The following is a 21,868-nucleotide window of genomic DNA, read 5'->3' as shown; positions in this document are numbered from 1 at the left end:
GAATCTTTATGTCCTTCTTATTGTTTAGTTTGGAAAAGTTTTCTGCTATTATCTCATCCAATATGTGTTCTTCTCTATAATCTCCTTTTTCCTCTGTCATTCCACATGCCTTCTTCTGGTGTTATTGTCAGTCTTTCTTGGTGTCTTTCTCAGTTTTTCTACTTATTCATCCCTGTTCTTGCTAATTTTATTTTCTGCCTCAGATTTTCTACACTCACCTCTCTCAGCTCTATTCAGCTTTTGACTTATTTTGATCAGTTAATTTGATTCTTAACTCAGCTGTTTGGATATTTAATTTATTTTTGCAAAACTATTCCTGCTTTCTCTCAGTCTCATCTGTTGTTCTCCCATTTTCTGTTAATATTTTCATCAGAACCTTCCCTCACTACTGTGATTAACACATCTGCTGATAATTGAATGTTTCTTTAATTTGTTTCTGGCTTGCAAAAATTTTTAGGAGGAGGAGGAAGGTCTTATGTCCTGATCCATTACTGGAAAAGTTCTTTGTCTTATCATTTTATTTGGTGTCTTCTAAAATTTGTGGCAAGGGTGTTTACTTATCTAGGTTTGCACAGATGTTCCCTGTAATGTGTTTCTCTCTGAACAGGATGTGTGGAGCCTGTTTACTGTGCAAATACAACTGAGTCCCAGGGAAGACTCATGTAAGAAACTCATAGATATTTTGTCTGCATGGGGTTGTACTTTACCTGAGATGAAGGAGAGGCAAACAGGAGCCCCTCTGCAGAAGTAGATCAGGCCAAGAGAGCAAGTCTTAGATAAATAAATAAATAAATAAATAAATAAACAAATAAATAAATAAATATAACTGCAGTACACAAGCTTCTCCTACAGTAATGTACTAGTCAGGTGGAAGTTGTCAGTGATGCCTGGGTTTGGTTTTAGATTCTGTGTGTAGAAGCAGTGGCATACCTTTAACAGTTGCAGAGCTTCCATTGCAAATGTAGATTATATTAGAGTGTACATGTTGGTTGAGGCTGAAATTTCTGGCAAGAAGCCCATGGAGGCCCTTGTTGGTCAGCTGGAGGTTGCCTGAAACTCCAGAAAATTCAGGAACAGGACACTGTGGTTCACTCTAGGGAAAGTAGCCCTTAGAGCCTGATGCTGTTGTCGAGGTATAGAGCAAGGCTACCTGTGGGATGTTGATTCCATGACTCCTGAATCCAACCACCTTGTGATGTATCTCAGGAGTGTCCTGAATCCAACCACCTTGTGATGTATCTCAGGAGTGGGTAGAGCTGCTCAGTGAAAGGTAGGGTGTGGGTAGCTGCTGCCAAGGCAGGCAATTCACCTGTGTTCAAATTGTAGAAACATAAATAAATTTACTACAAATGGGGACTGGGAGGTAGTGCACTGCGTTAAGCACACATAGTGCCAAGTGCAGGGACTGATGCTAGGATCTTAGTTTGAGCTCCCAGATTCCCATCTACAAGGGGGTCACTTCACAAGCAGTGAATCAGGTCTACAGGTCTCTTTCTCTCCCCTCTCTATCTTCCCCTCCCTCTCTCAAGTTATCTCTGTCCTATCCAACAAAACAGCAGCAATAACAACAACAATAATAGCAACAACAATTATGGGAAAATGATGGCCTCCAGGAGCAGTGGGTTTATAGTTCAGGCACCAAGCCCCAGTAATAACCTTGGCAGACAAAAAAAAAAAAAAAAGAAGAAGACAATGGTGAAGGTGAAGATGAAGATGAAGGTAAGAAGAGGAGATGGAGGAGGAGAAAGAGAAGGACAAGAAAAAGCAGCACCAAAAAAAAAAAAAAAAGAAAAAATGTATACACAGAATGAATTAACAGACTAGTAGAACAAATACATATACACAAAAGGTGACATAAAGACAAACAAACACACAAAGCAACAAAAGAAAAAAAAATATGAGTCTACATACATAAACATAATCAATGGTGGTAGTGGTGCTACCAGGTAGAGGATTTATGGGAGGTAAGCAATAGACTAGTTTATTACTAACTGGGGAGAACACTGGACTAATGAAGTTTCCCCAGGTTCCCAAAATACTTATCTCTGGACATCTCTGCTGCCCCACTTTCAGGGGGCCTAGTTAATGCTTTACGAGCACAGTTTCTGCCTTCTGTAAAACCTGGACTGAAAAAATCATCAGCAGTGTGATTCCGGGACAAATTTACTTTGATGTCTTAGGTTTAGATTCATATTGAGTAAAATGAAGGTAATGATAAAAAGCTCTGTTCAGACTCCTTGAGAGACAGAACATACAATGGACAGGCACCAGGCAATAAGCAGACTGGAAAGGTGATTGTTCTTATGATTATTAGCTGGTATTTCATGCAGGGATGATACTGGTGGAGGACATAGTGATAGTGAGAGCCCAAGTTTTCTGAGTGGAGTGTTCACTATGTTCACTCTCTTTATCTGAAAAAAAGAAAGGGGAGGAAGGAGAAAGAGAGAGAGAAAGGAAAAGGGGAGGGAAGAAATACGATCACTGAAAATGGTGGAGTCATCATGCAGGTACTGAGCCCCAGGAATAATCCCAGTGGAAGAGAGAAAGAGAGAGAGAGAGACTCCTTAAAGTATTAAAGAGTATTTCAAATTGCATTTGTGTTCCATGATTTAGGTGAAGAAAATGATGAGGGCTCTGGGAGGTGACTTAGCAATAGGATCTATGCTTTTCATATGTGAGGTAGTGCTCCTCTTCTTTCTCTCCATTTCTCTCTCTCTCTCTCTCTCTCTCTCTCTCTCTCTCTCTTCTCTCTCTCTCTCTCTCACACACACACATACCACAACCTCTAGTTTTCCAGATCAGTCCTGTTTTGGGGTGCTGGTGTTTTTTTTCAGAATGCACTTCAAGAGCAGGCTACAGTGTTTGGATTAAAGGGATACTGATCAGAAGAGTGATAAAATAAAAGCTATACTTTAGGAAATAGAATTCAATGAAGTATGTAAATGTATGTGGGAGAGAGTCTAAATGCAGAGGTACTATGCAGAGAAAGCTAAATGAAGCAGTGGACCATGTTCTCCTTGGAACAGGAGGGGTCAGAGGCAGTGTCTGCTAGCTTCATAGTGGGTGTACTAACTTTTGCACAGAAGGATCCATAGTAGTTAGACAGGCTGATAATTAATTGCCTGTTCATCAGCTCTGAAGATGAAAACCTGGGACAATTGTGCTCATCCTAATTGTAATGAAATTTCTTCTCCTTTTATAAAGTGACTATTTAGTCTTCAGACTTCGTTGTTCTTAGTTTTTTTAAGTATTTCACAGTCTTTGTAAAATAAAGTAAAGCAAATTCAAATATTTATAAACGAAAAATTTATAAACAAAAAATCTAGAATCCAAAGTTTCTCCTCCCTCTCTCTCTCATTCTCCTCTCTTTCTTTCTCTTTCAACACCTATCAGCTCTATTTGTGCTACCAGTGATTGAATCTGGGAATCCCATGTCCAAGGCCTGTATGCTACTGCTATCTCTAAGTTTGATCTTTCATTATGTCTTATTCACTGTAGAATGGTACCATATTGATCTCCATATAAATCTCTTACACATATGCAAATATACATAAGCATTTATGCATGTAAGTTTAAAAATGTGAACATAAAAAGCACATAGTTGTGCTTCTTTGGGATGACTTTCAAAGTGCATTTCTTTCTTTGTAGAGGAAGCTCATTTCCTGAGTTATTTTTAGTCATTTGTATGACCTTTATCTGTATGTCAGAAATAAAGGTGAACAAATTCAGGCTAAAAAGCATAAAAGTTCTGTTTGACCTGAACCCAGATTTCCCAAACTCCAGTCTAGGATTCTCTTCCACAGAGAGCAGAGTTATTTTATTGTTAATAATTATATCATTATCTTTTTTCATGGGCCTTACAGTTAAGTGGGTGGAGAGAAAAGCCATCATAATTATTATCAATTGAAAAGATACATTTTTTTCACTTTATTCTCCAGCTTCTTGCTAAATCCTATCTTCTTGGAGATCAGAAAAGATGTCCAAATTTTTCAGTTACATTGGAGCTCACGGGGGGGGGGGGAGGGGGATAATCTGATGTTGGCGCTAACCACAATATTGAAACTTTTTAATCTTAAGGTTACTTTAAAGCAATTCTGGGAGCTTTCATTTCATTCAGAAACAAGTACCTGGAGAAATTTGAAATGTCCCTAGGAAGGTGGGCTAGTAAATCAGAATTATAAGCATCGTCTTGGCCATGATACAGAGCTAGACTAGAATTTCATCCCTCTTATTAGGAAATTATATAATTTTGGACAAATTGCTGACTAGGTGTGAGCATCTCTTATCTCATCCATAAACCAGACATGAATAGGGCTCTATCTGTAACCTCTTTTCCAAGGGCCAATTTCTTTTTTTTATTGATTTAATAATTATTGATGAGATTGTAGGATAAGAGGAGTAGAATTCCATACAATTTCCACCACTAGAGTCCCATATTCCATCCCCTTCATTAGAAGTTTCCCCACTTTTTATCCCTTTGGGAGTATGGACTCAGGATCATTATGGGTTGCAGAGGTTGGGAGTTCTGGCTTCAGCAGCTGCTTCTGCACTGGACATGGGCATTGGCATGTTATCATACTCCCAGCCAAGGGCCATTTTCTATACAGTAGAGAGGAGCTGGAGGTTTGGGGTGGGTGGGCAGTGGCACACCTGGTTAAGTGCACATATCACCATGTGCAAGGAATCAGGTTCAGGCCCCCCACTCCCCTGTAAAGGGACCGGTTCATAAGCAGTGAAGCAGGTCTGCAAGTCTCTGTCTTTCTTCTTCCCCCACCTCTCTATCTCCCCTCCCTTCTAAATTCCTCTCTGTCACATGGCCTCTTGGAGCAGTGGATTTATTATGGCTGCACCGAGCCCCAGTGATAACCCTGGTGGCAGAAAGGAAGGAAGGAAGGAAGGAAGGAAGGAAGGAAGGAAGGAAGGAAGGAAGGAAGGAAGGAAGGGAGGGAGGGAGGGAGGGAGGGAGGGAGGGAGGGAGGGAGGGAGGAAGGAAGGGATAAAAGGAGCTTGGTAAAGTTAAGAAGCAAGGTACAGTGTGTGTGTGCGTGTGCGTGTGCGTGTGTGTGTTTCTTTTTTCAATGTATTAAACAGTTCTCCCCTTCTTAGTGAATATTAGCCATGTATTCCACAATCCCACTCAGTTCTGACACTATCTGCCTGGAGATGGTGGTCCTACATAACCCTCCCCTGTGACTTCAGTTGCTAATCACAAGTTCAGGTTGTCGTCTGTGCTTCTGATTCACCAGCTAGCTCATAAATTCTCATGATCCCTTTCTTGAATTCAATTAATTTGTAACAACAGCTCACAGAACTCAGTAAAGAAATTAATTTGGCTTACCATTTTATACAAAGGGTGATTTTATAAAAAATACATATAAATAGGGGGTTGGGTGATTGCGCACTTGGTTAAGTGCATATGTTGTCATGTGCAGGGACCTATGTAAAAGTCCCTACTCCCCACCTGCAGGAGGGCAGTTCAAAAGTGATGAAGCAGGTCTATAGGTGTCTTTCTTTTTCCCTTTCTGTCTCCTCCCCACCTTCAATTTCTCTGTCCTATCAAGTATAATGGAATGGGAATAAAATAGACACCAGGAGTAGTGAATTCATAACACTGACACTGATGCATTGAGCCCCAGTCATAACCCTGGTGGCAATAAAAATAAATAAATAATAGAAAGACATACATAGGACAAGGTATAGGGAGACGGACACAGAGCTTCTATGCCCTTTCACACCTTGGAAGTATGTATGCCAATTCAGAAGCTTTCTGAACTACATTTTTTTTTCAGGGTAAATCATTTAGTACATAACTATGATTGATTAAGCTATTGGCCATTGGGACTTAATTCATGTTCCAACCCCTTTTCTCTTCCTGAAGGTTAGTGGGTGGTACTGCAAGTTCTGAACCTACCATTTCATGTGATGGGGTCTAAAATTTACCTCATTAATACAAAACTATGTGTGGTTGAAAGGGATTTGTTCTAACTCTCATAATGCCTTATTTACTCCAATGATTTAGGAATTCCCAGAGAATTTAAGAGCTCTGTCTATAAATGAAGATGAAGACAGAATGTATTTCTCATTCTGTATCACAATACCACCTATGAGATTTTTTTTCTTACTTTTATTAGTTTTTCAAAAAAATTTTGTTCTTACCACCATTACAGAAAAACTGATTTCAGAATCCCACAATTATGAGAATGATGCAGTTCCAGATAATAAAATTAATCTGTTTTTAAAATATTTTATTTATTTTATTTATGAGAAAGATGAGAGAGAGAGAATGAGAGAGAGAGAGAGAGACAGAGAGAGAGACAGAGAGAGACAGAGAGAGAGACAGAGAGAGAGAACCAGACATCACTCTGGTACATGTGCTGCCAGGCATTGAACTCAGGACCTCATGCTTGAGAGTCTAGTGCCCTAGCCACTCTGTCACCTCCTGGACCACAAATTACTCTGTTTTTTAATGGGGCTTCATTTATTATGCATCCTTAATTACACAGACTTATGATTTTCACCAGTTCAGAGTTGGGTGTGAATTTCCCTGAGTTCTGCCCTTCTCCATAGTAGTCCACAATTTTAAGCTATAGTTGAACCCTAAAAAGGAAGACTTTTATGATAGACTTGTATGAGAATCAGTGAACCTCGTGTGTCCCTCCCAACCTCTTCTGGAATGTTGTTCTTTTGTGTTAGTGAACTATAGGGAAAGGATGGGTTCTCCAGATGGCAAAAAGTCAAGTGGGAATGCTGTAACCAATCTCCATGACTTTGCTGTTGCCATGTTTAGATAATGAGACATTTCAACTAAACACTTATTTTTCCCCAATTATTTGCACATATAGGAACACTTAGATTATAGAGAGATAATGAAGAAAGTATCACCCATGTTCATACCACCTTTAATAGCTACTATTAGCATGTTGATATTTCCTTTTATTGGCTTTTTAACATGATGCATATCTTGCAATTTAATAGTAAAGTATAATATGCATATAAGAAATCTACAAACACCATATACAGTTCCAGCAAAAATAATTGATCAGTAACCACCTAGCCACCATCTGGGTCCAGGATTAGGACTGTGCCTACATTTCTAATGTCCTAACATGTTCTTAGTGCCCCATATCCCATTGTAGCTCATTCTTTCTCTATAGAAGTGTCATGACCCTGAATTTTGTGTAGGAATATCCCTACTTTTTCCATTTCTATTTTCCAATTTGTGTCAACATAAAAAAATTTTTCATTTTATTTTTGCTTGTGGACTCTTCAGCATCTCCATTACATCTCTCTAAGCTACAACGGTAAGGGGTGGGTGGCTCAGTGTTAGATCACATGCTTACCATCTCTCTAAGCTAGGTAGAAGTGATCTTCCTTGAATGAAACAAACAAACAAAAAAAAATGACTGCCAGCCAGTACAATTTTTTTGTTGTTGTTGTTGTTTTGCTTACTTATCTGTTTATTTTCCCACCAAGTTTATCACTTGGGCTAGTTGCCTGCACAGCTCTACTATTCCCAGTGGCCTTTTTTATGAGAATGAGAGAGAGGCAGACAGAAAGGGAGCAAAAGATAGAAAGAGGGAAGAGATACTTGATATACTATTCCACCTCTTGTGAAATTTCCCTCCTGCAGGTGGGGACTGGGGATTTGAATCTGAGTCCTTGCACATGGTAGCATCTGTGTTCTTCTGAGTGCACCACATCTGGGCCCCCTCATCGATGATGATGATGATGATGATGATTTTGACTGAATTCCAAATACAGCTCCTATGACTGGCAAAATAGCTTACCTGGTTGTGCCATGTGTACAGCCCAGGTTTGATTCCAGTCCCCATCACATTGGAGAAAGTTTTGGTGCTATAGTGTTTTTCTCTCTGTATGTCCCTGTTTCTCTTCTTCTATCTGAACACACACACACACACACACACACACACACACACACACGAGAGAGAGAGAGAGAGAGAGGAGTAATGTAGCCCCTAAATACCTACTACGTGTTGGACTTCCAGTGAAGACTCATAGCACTGTACCTGTGTCTTAATGACCAAGAACCTCAGTCTATTTGCCAAGCCAGAAAAAGGAAACTTAGCATCCAGAGTGACATGACACATCCATAGGATGAAGACGAATTGTCTCTTTTTTGTAATGATTCCCTATGGTGTAGATTTTGGCTTGAGCTGCTGTTTCCCATTCTTTGAATTTTTGGCACCCATGTGAAAGTATCTTTTTCCCAGCTGGTCCAAAACCAAGCAGGCTCTTTCTAAGGCATATCTTAAAATGTTGAACCCCGGCTCCCCACCTGCAGGGGAGTCACTTCACAGGCGGTGAAGCAGGTCTGCAGGTGTCTATCATTCTCTCCTCCTCTCTGTCTTCCCCTCCTCTCTTCATTTCTCTCTGTCCTATCCAACAACGACAACAACAATAATAACTACAACAATAAAACAACAAGGGCAACAAAAGGGAATAAATAAATAAAATAAATATTAAAAAAAAAATGTTACATTCTGAGTTCAATCTAGGTGAGAGGAAAACCTTTAAGATGGGGGTTGGGATAGACAGAAAAAGAGAACAAATGTCTTATGATCTGCTTTAGGTGTAACTTTGCATCTTGGAATCTTCACAGGTTTCTCCTACTCCCCAAAATGGTACCATTATCTCGATTGTGCCTATGTAGAATCCAGCTAAGTCGGCAAGCCCACTATCACTTGAATAAGGCCTGGAAAAGATAGGATCAGAACACAAATCTGAGGGACTTCTATGAAGGAAAAGCTGAGTACATGGGTCTGAGATGAGAGTTTTTTTAGAGAACAGTTTCCTGTATGCTTAGATGACCCTACTGAGCAAAAATATCAGTGTGTTCTTGTTCCAAACAATGATATATCAAGGTGCTTTTACTCATACTGGTACATCACCATGGGGTTACTTAAATAGTTAAATGAGCCCTTATTCACATAGTCCACTATCTGAATCAGTAAGCAGAGTACTAGAGATAAGTCAGCCAGGTTGTTGGGAAATAACCACTTGGAGGACTTTTTCCTCAATCTGGCAGCTACTTCTTAGCTATGGGTGACAGTACTACAGAAGAGTCAGAGTTGTAGCTTATTTATTTTTTTTTTAGCTCTTGTGGTTTTACTTCTACCTACCTCCATTCCTACAACTGTGAATTTGAAGGTCAAGGACCTGCTTAGGTTCTCAAGGTCCAGCACAGGGTCTCAAGGTCTCCACACAGGGGTGGAATTTCTTTTGTTCCTTTACTTAAATTGCTCTCTTCAGCAACAACAACAACAAAAAAATATATGCAAATGGCTCAAAATTACACTCAACAGATGCTGAATAAATATATGCCCACAGAAGCATATGTTCAATGACTGCTGTTCCATGCTTTTCAGAGCCAACTAGTCTACAAAATCATTCCTCATGCCAAACCCGGGTGATCAATGAAAAGGTGTGATGGCATGAGGACACAACCTCAAGCTGCAGATTGAGTTTGTAGTTATAGAGGAAGGGGAGGGAAATTAGCCCATAAAACCCAGTGCTCATAAACAAGCTTTGTCTGTAGCTTTTTATTTTGAAGGCCTGACCCTGGCTCCTAGGTAACAAGGGAGACAAAATTCTTAGGGGGAAAAAAGTGGGTGGGTTATCCTTGGCTCTGCCATTTCTTTTAAAACATTGAGACCAGGGGCCAGGTGGTGCTACACCTGGGTAAGTGCTCACATTACAGTGTGCAAGTATCTAGGTTCAAGATCCTGTTCCCTGTTTGCAGAGGGAAAGCTTCACAGGTGTAAGCAGGACTACAGGTCTCTCTCTCTCTCTGTCTCCCCTTCCTCTCTCAATTTCTCTCTATCTAATAATAGACAAATAAAATATTTAAAAAAATAAAACATTGAGTCCTAGTCACCTTAAACTTATTTGCATTTTATTTTCTTGGTATGAAGAAAAGAGAATGGGGTAAAGTGACAGTCTCTTCCTATAGTGATTATTCTAGGAAGTAAAGCCATAGGGTTAAGGAAACAGACTCTGGTACCTTATTTCCTGACTGTGCCACTTACTGTGTTACTGGGGGCATGCTAATGGACCTTTTTGTATCTCACATTCCCCATCCATTAAGTCATTATGGTAAGAGTATCTACCACCATGTAGAGTTGTTAGGAAAAAGGATGAGTTAATGCATAGTCAGAATTTATAATGAGTGGGATTTGACTTCACTGTTAGTGCTCAGACAATGCCAGAATAAACCACTTTCACCAAGCTCCCCTTTGCACTAGGTCAACCATGTCACATATGCTTGACACACAAGGAACTTTGTGTCACTTATAGATGGGATAGGTCTTAGGGCTTCTGAAGACTAAACAAACAAAACCCTAGCATCTACTGTGGTTACTTAAAGCAACCCTCGGTTTGTTATCTGTGAGTGGTAAAATGAGAGTATTATTCCATTTTTTTGAGGCATTTGAAAGATTTAATACAATAATATGACCTAGAAATGTATCTGGCATGTGGAAAGTGTACAACTAATGTATCTTTTCCTCCCAGCACCATGAGCCCACAGAGTGCTAGAACCTAGCTGGCAGCTGATAATCAGCTCACCTTGGCCATAGGTACAAGTTTTGCATGAGGTTGAGCTAATCAGCCTAGCCAGTAGAGGTTTGGAGTAATGTAGACATGAACAGAGCCTCAACCTCACCCCTGCCTACGCACTATGTGACCCTGTGGCCTATGCTATCTGTACCTTGGTTTCTTTAAAAAAATGGGAAAGTATAATATACTGTATATTGTAATATATACTGTAATGTACTATATACTGTATATACTATATACTGTAATGTACTTATACTGTTAGGCTATGGTTAATATTATGAGTTAAAAATAATGACACATTTAGAGCAGTGATTGGCATACAGCAAGCACTATTAAGTATTATCTATTATTAGCTAATTATTAAGTATTAGCTATTATTATTAACAAGCATTAGGGTGATTAGTTGTTATTGTTATAACCAGACAATTACAGAGTAGACTTTCTTCAGGATTCTTAGCAGTTTTTATGGAGAAAGTGTTCCCTGGTTTCCTCTCTCTTAGTCCTCTGTTAATTTGTATCATATAAAAACTTTTTTTTTAATATTTATTTTATTTATTTATTCCCTTTTGTTGCCCTTGTTGTTTTATTGTTGTAGTTATTATTGTTGTTGTCGTTGTTGGATAGGACAGAGAGAAATGGAGAGAGGAGGGGAAGACAGAGAGGAGGAGAGAAAGATAGACACCTGCAGACCTGCTTCACCGCCTGTGAAGCGACTCCCCTGCAGGTGGGGAGCCGGGGTTCGAACCGGGAACCTTATGCTGGTCCTTGTGCTTTGCACCACCTGCGCTTAACCCGCTGCGCTACAGCCCGACTCCCCATATAAAAACTTTAAGGAATGTCAAGGGGATTGATTTAGCAGTAGAGCACAAGATTTACATGTGGAAAAACCTAGATTTAATACCCAGCACTTTGTGTGTCAGAATAATGATCTGATCTCTCTTAGTCTGTCTGTTTTCCTTAGAAAATAATAATAAAAAAACTTTAATGAATTTTAAAAAATTATGGGGATTGAAAAGTCATCAAGAAGAAGGTGAAGGAAAATGGATGTGCCTAAAGCAGATGCATCATCTGTGTTACAAGCACTCTGGGTTCCTCTAATGGAAAGGACAGATGACCATATATTCACATAATTATTCAGATCATTAGCCACAGTCAATGTGTGTGAAAAAAAACTATTTTATTATTTATTATCATTTCAATATTAAATTTATCTATCTATTTATTTATTTATTTATTTTTGCCACAAAAGTTACAGTGGGGATTGGTGCCTGCATAACTCCATCATTCCAGGTGGCCCTTTTTGTAGGTTTTAGTAAAAGGTAAGAAGCAGAGAGAAGTAGAAAGGGAAAGAGAAGTGAGCAGAGAAAGAGAGAGAGAGAAAGAGAGAGAGGGTATCTATCAGATTAAGACTAGGATCACTTTAGGAACATACCAAGCCACGAATGAATGCAAACAGGTATGGCTCATGGAGAGAGAGGGACTGAGGGAGAGATCCCAGGGTACTTGTACTCAAGAGTGCCTGGTACCAGTTCAGCAGTTCACCAGCTGACGCACCACCTCTGGTCTGAGTTTTATCAACACAAAAACTGCTGAGAGGAGGACAAAATCACCTAAAACAAAGCAATTCCCAACTGTGAGTTGTCATTGCTGTTGTTCCTCAGAGGATGGAATACCAGAAGGATAACTCTTTACTAACATCCAGAGGCAGATAACTGACTGGGTGCCTCAGGAGAAAACCTATACTCCCGGTTATGTAGTAAAAACATTGTTTTGATGAATGAGGAATGAGGAAAAATAGCACATAGTTGCCTCAGAATTTACCCCAACCCTGCAAAAAAAAAAAAAAGTCTTTATTGAGAAACTCACAAGGCCAAAAAGCACTACATGGTTCAGCTCTGGCTAGCATTAGAGTGTAGGACTGGGCCTAGGGCTTTATTTTATTTTATTTTTATAATTTTTATTTAAAAAAGGAAACATTGACAAGAACCATAGGATAAGAAGGGTACAACTCCACACAATTCCCACCACCAGAAATCCATATCCTATTCCCTTCCCTTGATAGCTTTCCTATTCTTTATCCTTCTGGGAGTATGGACCGTGGGACATTATAGAGTGCAGAAGGTGGAAGGTCTGGCTTCTGTAATTTCTTCCCTGCTGAACAAGGGCCTTGACAGGTCAATCCATACTCCCAGCTGTGGGGCACAGTTCTGGGGAAGTGAAGCTCCAGGACACATTGGTGGGCTACTCTGCCCAGGGATGTCCACTCATGTAACATGGTGGCTGAAAGAAGAGTTAATATAGAAAGCCAAACAAATCTTTGACTAATCATGAACCTAAAGGCTTGATTAGTGCAGATGAAGATTTGGAGGTCTCCATTTTGTAGATAGTTAGTAAGCCTATTTTAGGTAGATTCCAAAGAGCCCATGACTATATTAGTGTTTTTTTGCTTTGTTTGTTTGTTTGCTTTTCTGAGCATGACATCTGATATGCAGGTGGACCCAAGTTATTGTCTGGGGAGATGATGTCATGGCTCGAAAAAGAACCAGAAAGCTGGATCAGGGAAGAGAGTAGCTCCCAAATATGGGAAAGGTTTATAAATATTGTTGACTGTAAGTCCCATTGATTTAATCTGATCTGGGGCCCATATTCAGCTTAGGAGTCTATGTGACCTCTGCATCCCTGTAGATCTGAGCTCACATTGTGTGGTCATGAGTAGGAACTTTCCAAACTGCCTCAGTTTCAGAACCATCTTCCTCAGATAGAACATAGAGTATGTTGTCCAGCCTCCCTTCAGAGAATGGAACACTCTCTACCTTGGTTGATCCATGTTGAGGGCAAGGTCCTATGGGGGCCCACCTAGGGATCTATTGTGTTGTTCCTGATAGAGATGAGCAGTAACAATGGAGAGAGGGATTTACTCAAGGTCTAGGCCTATTTTGTCTGTTTGGGAATCTCAGGACTCCTCGAAGTAGGACCCAAGCTGATGGGTAGCCTGATAGTGATTAAAGAGTCATCATTAAAGTATGACAGTCTTTTGTCCTTATTCAGCATTTATAGTCATTACCTGGATAAGTTTAGCTTTGGAGTGACAGAGGGAATTGTAATAGGAGGTAGGTGAGGAGGTCACCTACGTTTAAGTAGACACTATTTCATTAGGAACTTTATGGTTTCTTATTTTTTAAGATTATTTTTTAATATTTATTTCCTTTTTGTTGCCCTTGTTTTGATAGTTGTTGTAGTTACTATTGTTGTTGATGTCAACATTACTGAATAGGACAGAGAGAAATGAAGAGAGGAGGGGAAGACAAAGATGGGGCGAGTAAGATAGATACCTGCAGGCATGCTTCACCGTGAATTGACTTCCCTACAGGTGGGGAGCTGGGGGCTACAACCTGGATCCCCACACTGGTCCTTGCGATGGTGCCACATGTGTTTAACCCGTTGCACTACCGCCTGACTCCCATAGTGTCTTTTCATGTCTTTCTACCACCTTGCTTCATATACTGACTCACTGCAGACTATTGTGCACTTTTGATTTCAGGTATATATTTTGCCATAATTTGTGGATACATGTGAACATATGCCCTATATCATGGGACCTGCTCTATATCTAGGCTTTGGGACTTTGTTAGGAAGTAAACCACCTGAAATGTAATTAGAGAATCCTATGAGAGGAAAGGTCTTACTTACCCAAGTAATGAGGATAAAGGGTTGACAATCCATTCCTGATGTGTCTGGATGCAGTGTGAAATAAAGCATGCTGAGGTGGTACTCATTGCATTGATATGGTTGGGATCAGTGGACGCAATATCATTTGGTCTGAATTGATATAAGCATGCAGGAAAGTGAGCCCACCCTAGAAGTTCCAGGACTGGGGGAATTATAGGTTCTATAGAGAAAGTGGGACTTTCCTGTTGTCTTAGTGTTTAAGAAGGCAATAGATAGCTATTGCTGTAATCAAATTATTTGGCAATTGAGTTAACTTTGAAAATCTCTTTGCTAGAATTTGCTGTATAATATACAACATCACCGTAAATTATGTCCTTTGGCATTATTTGTATATAGCTGTGTCTTATAGAGTAATGCCACTGTTCTCCCTGGTCTAAGGTTTTTAGAGAGAGTCAACATTTAAAGGACTTGGCCTATTGTCTGTGCATTAAAAAATTTGAGACATTCAATCAAATTTCCCCCTTTCATACTAATTAAATAGTGATTTATATAACTACAAGTTAATAGGAGTGTACATAAACACCATTCCCACCACCAAAAGACTGTGTTCCATCCTCCACTCCCCCCCACACACACACACCCCAGAGAAGTTGAACTTCCGCCTTCACCCTCAACCCAGAGATTTTTATTTTGGTGCCCTACTCTACAATCAGTCAAATTCTGCTTTGAGTTTCCCTTTCTGTTCTTCTTTCTCAGCTTCTGTTTATGAATGGGATCATCCCATACTCATTTGTCTTTCTGACTTAGCTTACTTAACAATTCCATCTAGCTCCATCCAAGATGGGTCAGAAAAGACGGGTTCATTGTTCTTAATAGCTGTGTAATATTCCATTGTGTATATATACCACAGCTTTCTCATCCATTGATCTGTTGTTGGGCACCTGGGTTGCTTCCAGGTTTTAGCTATGTGAATTGTGATGCTATGACATAGATGTATACATATCTTTCTGGTTGGGTGTTATGGAGTCCTTGGCATATATTCCTAGGAGAGGAATTAGTGGGTCATATGGAAGGTCCATGTCCATCCAGCCTTGTGAGAGTTCTTCAGACTGCTCTACACAGAGGCTGGACCAATTTACATTCCCACAAGCAGTGCAGAATGGTTCCTTTGTTCCCACAGCCTCTCCAGCATTTTTTACTGCTGTCGTTTTTGATGTATGCCATTCAGACAGGGCTGACGTGCTATTTCAATGTTGTCTTTATTGGCATATCTCGGACAATCAGTGACCTGGAGCAATTTTTTATGTGTTTGTTAGCCTTTTGGATATCTTCTGTAGTGGATGGTCTGCTCATATTCTCTGCCCATTTTTTGGATGCTATCATTTGCTTTTTTGTTGCTAAGTTTGCTGAGCTCTTTGTATATTTTAGTTATTAGTCTCTTACCTGGTGTATGGCATGTGAGGATCTTCTCCAATTCTATGAGGGATCTCCTTGTTTGAGTGGTGGTTTCTTTGGTTGTGCAGAAGCTTTTCAATTTGATGTTGTCCCATTAGTTTGTTTTTCTTTTAGTCTTCCTTGCAATTGGGTTTGAATCATCAAGGATGTAACTTCGGTTTAAGTGGAAAGTGTTCAACCAATGTTTTCCTCTAAGTATTTGGTAGTTTCTGGTCTAACATCCAGGCCCTTTGTCCATTTGGAGTTGACTTTTGCTTCTGGTGAGATAAAGTGATTCAGTTTCATTCTTCTGCATGTTTCAACCCAATTTTCCCAACACCGTCTGTTGAATAGAGCCTCCTTCCTCCATTTAATATTTTGGGTTGGGTACCCATACAAAGATTAGATGTTCATAGGTGTGGGGGTTAGTTCTGGGGTTTCAATTCTGTTACACTGGTCTGTGTGCCAATTTTGTTCCAATACCAGGCTGTTTTGATGATGATGGTCTTATAACATAGTTTGAGAGCTAGGAGTGTGATGCCTTCATTTCTGTTTCTTTTCCTCAATATTTTTTTTGGCAATTCTAGGTGTTCCACATAAATGACTGTAATTTTTGTTCTATGCTCTTAAGCTTGGTGGAACTTTGATGGGTATTGCATTAAATTTGTGTATGGGTCTGGGGAGAATATTTGTTTTGATCATATTAATTCTTCCAATCCATGAGCATGGGATGTCTTTCCATTTCTTGGTATCATTTTCTATTTCCTTGAATAGTGACTTGTAGTTTTTAGTATATAAGTCTTTCACTTCTTTGGTCAGCATTATTCCTAGGTATTTTATTGATTTTGCTGCAACATTTCATGGGAGTGATTTCTGGATATTTCCTCTTCTTCAGATTTAGTGTATACATAAACAAATGCACTGATATTTGTACATTAATTTTGTAGCCTGACACCTTGCTATATTGCCTAATAACTTCCAGTAGTTTTCTGCTGGATTCTTTAGGTTTTTCTTTGTATACTATCGTATCATCTTCAAATAGTGAGAGCTTGACTTCTTTCCTTTCAATCTGTATTCCTTTGATTCCTTTCTCTTGCCTGATTGCTATGGCAAGAACTTCCAATTCTATGTTGAAGAGTAATGATAATAATGGACAACCCAGTACAGTCCCCAATCTGAGGGGAATGCTTTCAGCTTCTGTCCCTTGCCTGTAGGTTTACTGTATATGGATTCCATTATCTTGAGGAAGTTCCCATCTATTTCCATTCTTTGAAGAGTTTTGAGCATGAATGGTGTTGGATGTTGTCACAGACTTTCTCTGCATATATTGAGATAATCATATGGTTTTTGGTTTTACTTTTATTGATGTGGTGAATGACATTGACTTATGTATACTGAACCAGCCTTGCATTCCTGGGATAAATCCCACTTGGTTGTGATGAACAATCTTTTTGATATACTGCTGTATCTGGTTAGCCAGAATCTTGTTCAATATTTTGGCATCTATGTTTATCACATATATTGATCTGTAGTTTTCCTTTTTTGTTGTGTCCCTATCTGCCTTTGGTATCAGGGTGATGATGGATTCATAGAAGGTATAAAGGAGTGTTCCTGTTTCTTTGATCTTCTGGAAGAGCTTTAGAAGTATAGATATTAACTGTTTCCTGTTTTCTTCCATTTCTTTCAGATTCTCTAGCTTGCTCGCATATAGTTCTTTGTAAAAGTTTTGCATGATTTTCTGGATTTCTGTGGTATTCATTTTGATATCTCCTTTATCATTTATAATTCTATTTATTTGAGTCTTCTCCCTTTTTTTAAGTGAGTCTGGCTAGGGGTTTGTCAATCTTGTTTAATTTTTCAAAGAACCAACATTTGGATCATTGATCTTTTGTATGGTTCTCTTTTTTCAATGTTGTTTATTTCTGCTTTAATTTGAGTGATTTCCGTACATCTGGTTGTTTTAGGGTTCCTTTGTTACTCTTCCTCTAAGTCCTTAAATTGTGCAGTAAGGTAGTTTATTTGAGCTTTTTCTTGTTCTCTAATATGTGATTGTATGACTATGAGTCATACAATTCCTTCTCAGTACTGCTTTAGCTGTGTCCGGAACATTTTGATAACTTGTATCTTCATTATCATTTGTTTCCAGGAACATTTGAATTTCTTGCTTGAGTGCCTCTTTGACTCAGCAGTTATTAAGCAGCATGTTGCTCAGTTTCCAGATTTTGTGGCTTTTAGTAATTTTCTGTTTGTTGTTGAATGTTAGCTTTACTCCACTGTGGTCTGAGAAGATACTTGGGATGATTTCAATGCTCTTGAATTTGTTGATACTGTCTTTGTGGCCTAACATGTGGTTTGTCCTTGAGGATGTACTGTGTGGATTTGAAAAGAATATGTGTTTCAGTTTTGGGGGGTGAAGAACTCTGAAAATGTCCAGGAGTTCTAATCTGTCCATTTCTTTGTTTAATTATCTTGTTTCTTTGCTGATTCTCTGCTTCCTTGATCTGTCTAAGTGTGGGAGTGGGGTGTTGAAGTCTACCACTATTATTATATTACTATTGATTATTTTTGTAGTTCTTTCAGTAGGTGTTTGATGCATTTATTGGCCTCTCATTGGGAGCATGGATGATAATTATTGTTAAATCTTCTTGGTTGATTGATCCGCTAGTCATTATGTAATAGCCTTGCCTGTCTTTTATTACTTTATTTAATTTAAAGTCTGTTGTGTCAGAGATGAGAATGGCTATTCCTGTTTTTTTTCCCTGTGGTCCATTAGCCTGTATGATAGTTTTCCATCCTTTCACTTTAAGTCTGGGTTTGTCTTGTTGCTCAGGTGGGATTCTTGCAAGAAGCATATGTTTGAGTTGTGTTTTCTGATCCATCCTCTCACTCTGTGCCTTTTAATGGATGAGTTTAAGCCATTGACATTTATTGATATTATAGATTTAAGGTATTGCAGTGCCATTATTCAACAGTTTTGTTTTATTTGTTCTGATATATGGCAAGTATTATGTTGACATTCTTGTTTATAGGAGTTCTTTTAGGGCAGGCTAGGTGATGGTTGTTTCCTTTAAGTGTTGACATTCTAAGGTTTTAATATTTCCATCTAGTTTGAATGGATGTCTAGCTGGATATATTATCCTTAGTTGAGACCCTTTTTCATTCATGGCTCGATAGATATCTTGCCATTCTCTTCTGGCTTTTGGAGTTTGAGGGGAGAAGTCTCCTGATAGCCTTATGCATTTTTCCTTGTATGTGACTTTTTGTTTTTCTCTTGCAGCCTTTAGGATCCTTTCTTTATCCTTACTTCTTTTCATTGTAACTATGATGTGTCTTGGTGTCTTCAGGTCTGGGTTGATTTTGTTTGGGACTCTCTGGGCCTCCTGAATCTTAATGTCTTTTCTGTTGTTTATATCTGGGAAATTTTCTTCTATTACTTCCTCTAGAATGTTTACTTCCCCTTCCTCTCTTTCTTCCTCTGGTAGGCCAATTCTGCAAATATTACTTCTTTTGAGATCATCCCATATGTCTTTGTTGTTGTTTTCAGTGTCTCTCAATCTCTTTTTGAGCTCTTTTACCTCTTTATTAGTTTTCTCTAGCTCATCTTCTGTCTGGCTAATTCTGCTTTCTATTAATCTGCTTTCCTTTCCCTCAGCTTCTTTCTTCGTTTCATTTATAGTATTAGCTTATTCTGCTAATTGGCCTTTTAGCTCAGCTATTTCAGCTTTCAGTTCTCTAATTACCTCGAGGTAGCTAGTATTTTCCTTGAGGGTCTCATTTGTTGTTTCTCTAATTCTGATAACTTTTTCCTCCATAGTTGTCTTCATTTCTGTGATTATTATTACTTGCATACTTTTCTTATCTATGGTTACTTCTGAGTGATTTTAACTTTCTTCTGGGCTCCTGTCCTGATTCACTGAGGTAGCAGTTTTATTTGCTCTTGATTTAACCATTTTTTATTGATGTGGTTTGTACTATTCTGTTCTGTTGTTCTGCAGTTGTTGTGTTTTGAGTACAAGCCACACTAAACTAAAATCTTTTTAGAAATGCAATAACAAACCTCAGAAAGTACAACAATAGTAGCTGAAGAAAAGACTGATGTAGTTCAACCAATACCAGTTAGCCAAACAACACCTCCAGTCCACAAAAAAAAAAAAAGGAAAAAAGGAAAAAATAAGAAGGGGGGAACAAAGCAATGATAGATAATTATGCAAATATACTGTCCACTATAAATTCTAGAAATGGTACAAGTAGAAAGGTTAGAAAAAAAAGACACAGAAAGGGAGAATGAGTCCACTCTGAGTCAGATATCTTCCATAAAATAATTCTCAAATGAGTTTCAGTGAATTTACAAGGCAAAAGAAGGAAGAAGAAGGGGGGAAAAAAGTAAAAAGAGCAGTGAAAGGAAAGAGGTATTTTTTGTTTGTTTGTTTGTTTTTTGAATTAGCAAGGAGAGAGAATAATGAAGGTGGAGGGAAGAAGTGGAGAGAAACAAATTCTTCGCACAGTGGGTAGCATGCCCAGTCACCTATCAGTGGAATAAGCAACAAGAGTTAATTTTTTTCAACCTGAAGAAGAAGGTAAAGGAACATGCATATATAATAAAAGTAATAATAAATGAAAATTGAGTAATGAAACCTAAAATTCAGTCTTTAGCTTGGATTTGCTATATACAGCCTGGTCCCCTTAGTAAACAAAACAAAGCAAAGACAACCAATTAAAAGAGGTATCAAAAAATAAATAAAATAAAATAATAATAACTCCAGCTAGTCTTTCCCAGACAGGGCTGAGGCCCTGATTGGTCATGTATTCTGTCACTCATAGAGCTCCAGCCCCCTTAAAAAAGAAAAAGAAAAAAAAAGGACTTGGAATGACACCCCACCCCTGATGGGCTAGTAATCTTAGCAAAGAAAGTAGCTCCACAGGAAGCCTGCTAGGAGCAGCTTGCCTGTGGGGGCTGGCTGGCTTTGGTGTAAAAGGGCAGGGTGAATTCAAAAATATTCAAGCCAAGGATTTTCCTTTTTCCTTTTGGCCTCTGTTTGCCAGCCCAATAGTGGGTTAGAGGACTCTCTTTTGGTGTCACCCTGACAACCCCTTGCTTTCCCTTACCACTGATGGTCAGAAATCCTTCCCTCTCCCAAGAGTCTCAAATTGAAAGCTGATTTTTTACAGAGCTCACATAGGGTGTTGTCTCCAAGTCACCATCTTGGCTCTGCCCCCCTGGGCCCAGGACTTTGAACCCTCAAGCATGGAAGTCTCTTTGCATAACCATTGTGCTATCATCCACCCTGTTTTATAACTTGGTGACAAGTGAGTGATAAAGGAAAAAAATCTACTTATAGTTAAAAAGTCCTCAGGCTCCCATAGCCTGTGGGAAAAATGAATAACATAATAACATATGAAAGCTTAACAGCCACTGTGTTTCACTTCAGGATTTGAGATAATTTTGAAACAACTATTAAGATTCACAACTGTGAACTATTAATTACCTAATTTAGACTCAAGTCTGTTCAGGCAAATGTGATCAGTGGATTGAAAAGTAGTGAAGAGGGACTTCATAACACACCAGAAATGATGGTTAAACCAAGAAGAAACATTGGAGAAATGAGTCAGGACAAAAGCCCAGATAAAGACCCAAAGGACAGAAGTACATAAGAGTAAGGACAACATCCAAACACTAATTGATGCAATAGTTACATGGGTGAGGAAAGCTTTTGAAGGTAATATAAGAAATAGGAAAACAACAAATGAGATTCTGAAAGAAAATACAGTTATCTCCAGATAATTAGGAACTCAAAGCTGAAATAGCTGAGTTAACAGCACAACTAGCCGAACAGACTAATACAGTATCAGAACAGGTAACAAAATAGTTGAGCTTCAGAAAACAGCAATGGGGAGAGAGAACAGAAAAACTGAGGCAGAAAACAGAATTAACAAAATTGAGGATGAATTAGAGAAAACTAAGAAAGAAGTAAGAGAACTCAAAAAGAGATTAAGAGATACTGAAAACAATAGAGACATATGGGATTTCTTCAAAAGAAATAATATGTGCATTATTGGCTTGCCAGAGGAAGAAAGAGATGGAAGGGAAGAAAGCATTCTACAGGACATGATAACTAAGAACTTCCCTACTCTAGACAATATTAAGGACATAAAGATTCAATAAGCCCATGGAGTCCCAAACAGAATTAAC

General features: G+C 38.9%; 1 protein-coding gene across 4 annotated transcripts in view; it reads left to right on the top strand.

Moving 5' to 3' along the window:
* Nucleotides 1-21,868, top strand: part of ASTN2 (astrotactin 2) — a 1,286,255-nt gene that overhangs the window by 729,892 nt on the left and 534,495 nt on the right. The window lies entirely within an intron of this gene.

Source organism: Erinaceus europaeus, chromosome 10 (genome assembly GCF_950295315.1).
Source record: "Erinaceus europaeus chromosome 10, mEriEur2.1, whole genome shotgun sequence".
In the NCBI taxonomy this organism is placed as follows: domain Eukaryota; kingdom Metazoa; phylum Chordata; class Mammalia; order Eulipotyphla; family Erinaceidae; genus Erinaceus; species Erinaceus europaeus.
The sequence above is the reverse complement of the archived record's forward strand: the minus strand, read 5'-3'. Positions and strand labels throughout refer to the sequence as shown.